Raw genomic sequence first — 5,000 nt, forward strand, 5'->3', positions numbered from 1 at the left:
TTCACCTCTAACGGCAGAGTACGGACGCCCCCGTCTGTCCCTCTTAATCATTACCTCGTGCTCCGAAAACCAACAAAATAGAACCGAGGTCCTATTCCATTATTCCATGCAACACTATGCAGGCGAACAGCCTGCTTTGAACACTCTAATTTTTTCAAAGTAAACTTATCGGCCACCGCCGACACTCAGTCAAGAGCACCGACGGAGAACCGAAGGTGAGGCGAACGCAACCAGTGACACGCCTTGCGACGGACCGGCGGCGCTCGCCCAAAATCCAACTACGAGCTTTTCAACCGCAACAACTTTAGCATACACTGTTGGAGCTGGAATTACCGCGGCTGCTGGCACCAGACTTGCCCTCCAATGGATACTCGTTAAGAGTTTTAGGATGTACTCATTCCAATTACAGGGCCTCGTTAGAGTCCTGTATTGTTATTTTTCGTCACTACCTCCCCGTGTCGGGAATGGGTAATTTGCGCGCCTGCTGCCTTCCTTGGATGTGGTAGCCGTTTCTCAGGCTCCCTCTCCGGAATCGAACCCTGATTCCCCGTTACCCGTTATCACAAAGGTAGGCACGTAGCGTACCTTCGACAGTTGATAGGGCAGACACTTGAATGATACGTCGTCGGTGCAGAGACCGTACGCTCCGCGTGGTTATCCAGAGTCATCAAACGTCACAGGACGAACCCGGTCGGTTTTGATCTGATAAAAGCGCGCCTCCCGAAGTCGGCGCTTAATGCATGTATTAGCTCTAGAATTACCACAGTTATCCACTTCGCTTACGAGACCAAATAAACCAAGACTGATTTAATGAGCCATTCGCAGTTTCGCTTTACGAGAACTCGTACTTGCACCTGCATGGCTTAATCTTTGAGACAAGCATATCACTACTGGCAGGATCAACCAGATAGCTGCGACAGCTGCGCTCGGCCCTTGCTGGGCCGCCCGGCGCGTGCTCGTCGCATTCGTTTAAGACCGAGGCGATCGCCTGCGGCCGTACTCAGCTTCGACAGTCGCTGGCCGCGACGTCCACGCTCTCGCCGGCAGTGCCAGGCGGAGCGATTTGCGTTTTTTCTTTGCTCGCCCTCTCTCGGGCTCGATCCATTCAGTTTCGCACAAACAAGAGCTCTGCCGGCCGCCTGCAGCGGTGCCTAAAACCCGGGCATAACAATGCGACCGTTCTGCTAGGCCGACAAGCGCTCAAGCCAGACGCTCGATCGAACGCCCCCTACATATTAGTCGAGACAACGGCTCGCTCATTAGCATCGCGTTTGTACTTTAACTTTTTTCGGCTCGGCTTCTTTCGACGCCGATGCCGGCGACGCAGCACTCTCTCGCCCGCCAGCCACCGAGAAAAGGGTGCGCTCCGACCGGCCCCGCACCGCTCTTTCTTGGCTCATTCGAAATTACTGTCTTTCGCTCTGACATGCCTTACCTAGGGTTAGGTTAGTATGCTTGCACGTTTGTACTTTAACTTTTTTCGGCTCGGCTTCTTTCGACGCCGATGCCGGCGACGCAGCACTCTCTCGCCCGCCAGCCACCGAGAAAAGGGTGCGCTCCGACCGGCCCCGCACCGCTCTTTCTTGGCTCATTCGAAATTACTGTCTTTCGCTCTGACATGCCTTACCTAGGGTTAGGTTAGTATGCTTGCACGTTTGTACTTTAACTTTTTTCGGCTCGGCTTCTTTCGACGCCGATGCCGGCGACGCAGCACTCTCTCGCCCGCCAGCCACCGAGAAAAGGGTGCGCTCCGACCGGCCCCGCACCGCTCTTTCATGGCTCATTCGAGTTTACTGTCTTTCGCTCTGACATGCCTTACCTAGGATTAGGTTAGTATGCTTGCACGTTTGTACTTTAACTTTTTTCGGCTCGGCTTCTTTCGACGCCGATGCCGGCGACGCAGCACTCTCTCGCCCGCCAGCCACCGAGAAAAGGGTGCGCTCCGACCGGCCCCGCACCGCTCTTTCATGGCTCATTCGAGTTTACTGTCTTTCGCTCTGACATGCCTTACCTAGGGTTAGGTTAGTATGCTTGCACGTTTGTACTTTAACTTTTTTCGGCTCGGCTTCTTTCGACGCCGATGCCGGCGACGCAGCACTCTCTCGCCCGCCAGCCACCGAGAAAAGGGTGCGCTCCGACCGGCCCCGCACCGCTCTTTCTTGGCTCATTCGAAATTACTGTCTTTCGCTCTGACATGCCTTACCTAGGGTTAGGTTAGTATGCTTGCACGTTTGTACTTTAACTTTTTTCGGCTCGGCTTCTTTCGACGCCGATGCCGGCGACGCAGCACTCTCTCGCCCGCCAGCCACCGAGAAAAGGGTGCGCTCCGACCGGCCCCGCACCGCTCTTTCATGGCTCATTCGAGTTTACTGTCTTTCGCTCTGACATGCCTTACCTAGGGTTAGGTTAGTATGCTTGCACGTTTGTACTTTAACTTTTTTCGGCTCGGCTTCTTTCGACGCCGATGCCGGCGACGCAGCACTCTCTCGCCCGCCAGCCACCGAGAAAAGGGTGCGCTCCGACCGGCCCCGCACCGCTCTTTCTTGGCTCATTCGAAATTACTGTCTTTCGCTCTGACATGCCTTACCTAGGGTTAGGTTAGTATGCTTGCACGTTTGTACTTTAACTTTTTTCGGCTCGGCTTCTTTCGACGCCGATGCCGGCGACGCAGCACTCTCTCGCCCGCCAGCCACCGAGAAAAGGGTGCGCTCCGACCGGCCCCGCACCGCTCTTTCTTGGCTCATTCGAAATTACTGTCTTTCGCTCTGACATGCCTTACCTAGGGTTAGGTTAGTATGCTTGCACGTTTGTACTTTAACTTTTTTCGGCTCGGCTTCTTTCGACGCCGATGCCGGCGACGCAGCACTCTCTCGCCCGCCAGCCACCGAGAAAAGGGTGCGCTCCGACCGGCCCCGCACCGCTCTTTCATGGCTCATTCGAGTTTACTGTCTTTCGCTCTGACATGCCTTACCTAGGGTTAGGTTAGTATGCTTGCACGTTTGTACTTTAACTTTTTTCGGCTCGGCTTCTTTCGACGCCGATGCCGGCGACGCAGCACTCTCTCGCCCGCCAGCCACCGAGAAAAGGGTGCGCTCCGACCGGCCCCGCACCGCTCTTTCATGGCTCATTCGAGTTTACTGTCTTTCGCTCTGACATGCCTTACCTAGGGTTAGGTTAGTATGCTTGCACGTTTGTACTTTAACTTTTTTCGGCTCGGCTTCTTTCGACGCCGATGCCGGCGACGCAGCACTCTCTCGCCCGCCAGCCACCGAGAAAAGGGTGCGCTCCGACCGGCCCCGCACCGCTCTTTCTTGGCTCATTCGAAATTACTGTCTTTCGCTCTGACATGCCTTACCTAGGGTTAGGTTAGTATGCTTGCACGTTTGTACTTTAACTTTTTTCGGCTCGGCTTCTTTCGACGCCGATGCCGGCGACGCAGCACTCTCTCGCCCGCCAGCCACCGAGAAAAGGGTGCGCTCCGACCGGCCCCGCACCGCTCTTTCATGGCTCATTCGAGTTTACTGTCTTTCGCTCTGACATGCCTTACCTAGGGTTAGGTTAGTATGCTTGCACGTTTGTACTTTAACTTTTTTCGGCTCGGCTTCTTTCGACGCCGATGCCGGCGACGCAGCACTCTCTCGCCCGCCAGCCACCGAGAAAAGGGTGCGCTCCGACCGGCCCCGCACCGCTCTTTCTTGGCTCATTCGAAATTACTGTCTTTCGCTCTGACATGCCTTACCTAGGGTTAGGTTAGTATGCTTGCACGTTTTTACTTTAACTTTTTTCGGCTCGGCTTCTTTCGACGCCGATGCCGGCGACGCAGCACTCTCTCGCCCGCCAGCCACCGAGAAAAGGGTGCGCTCCGACCGGCCCCGCACCGCTCTTTCTTGGCTCATTCGAAATTACTGTCTTTCGCTCTGACATGCCTTACCTAGGGTTAGGTTAGTATGCTTGCACGTTTGTACTTTAACTTTTTTCGGCTCGGCTTCTTTCGACGCCGATGCCGGCGACGCAGCACTCTCTCGCCCGCCAGCCACCGAGAAAAGGGTGCGCTCCGACCGGCCCCGCACCGCTCTTTCATGGCTCATTCGAGTTTACTATCTTTCGCTCTGACATGCCTTACCTAGGGTTAGGTTAGTATGCTTGCACGTTTGTACTTTAACTTTTTTCGGCTCGGCTTCTTTCGACGCCGATGCCGGCGACGCAGCACTCTCTCGCCCGCCAGCCACCGAGAAAAGGGTGCGCTCCGACCGGCCCCGCACCGCTCTTTCTTGGCTCATTCGAAATTACTGTCTTTCGCTCTGACATGCCTTACCTAGGGTTAGGTTAGTATGCTTGCACGTTTGTACTTTAACTTTTTTCGGCTCGGCTTCTTTCGACGCCGATGCCGGCGACGCAGCACTCTCTCGCCCGCCAGCCACCGAGAAAAGGGTGCGCTCCGACCGGCCCCGCACCGCTCTTTCTTGGCTCATTCGAAATTACTGTCTTTCGCTCTGACATGCCTTACCTAGGGTTAGTTTAGTATGCTTGCACGTTTGTACTTTAACTTTTTTCGGCTCGGCTTCTTTCGACGCCGATGCCGGCGACGCAGCACTCTCTCGCCCGCCAGCCACCGAGAAAAGGGTGCGCTCCGACCGGCCCCGCACCGCTCTTTCATGGCTCATTCGAGTTTACTGTCTTTCGCTCTGACATGCCTTACCTAGGGTTAGGTTAGTATGCTTGCACGTTTGTACTTTAACTTTTTTCGGCTCGGCTTCTTTCGACGCCGATGCCGGCGACGCAGCACTCTCTCGCCCGCCAGCCACCGAGAAAAGGGTGCGCTCCGACCGGCCCCGCACCGCTCTTTCTTGGCTCATTCGAAATTACTGTCTTTCGCTCTGACATGCCTTACCTAGGGTTAGGTTAGTATGCTTGCACGTTTGTACTTTAACTTTTTTCGGCTCGGCTTCTTTCGACGCCGATGCCGGCGACGCAGCACTCTCTCGCCCGCCAGCCACCGA

At 55.3% G+C, this 5,000-nt stretch overlaps 1 non-coding gene across 1 annotated transcript in view; it reads right to left on the bottom strand.

The window, feature by feature from the left end:
• Positions 1–910, bottom strand: part of LOC144424933 (small subunit ribosomal RNA) — a 1,810-nt gene extending 900 nt beyond the window's left edge. Inside the window, exon 1 of the ribosomal RNA XR_013477152.1 lies at positions 1–910. This exon is cut by the window's left edge and continues 900 nt beyond it. This is a non-coding gene — a ribosomal RNA (small subunit ribosomal RNA).
• Between the last annotated feature and the right edge of the window lie 4,090 nt (positions 911–5,000).

Source organism: Styela clava, chromosome 6, assembly GCF_964204865.1.
Source record: "Styela clava chromosome 6, kaStyClav1.hap1.2, whole genome shotgun sequence".
Taxonomy (NCBI): Eukaryota; Metazoa; Chordata; class Ascidiacea; order Stolidobranchia; family Styelidae; genus Styela; species Styela clava.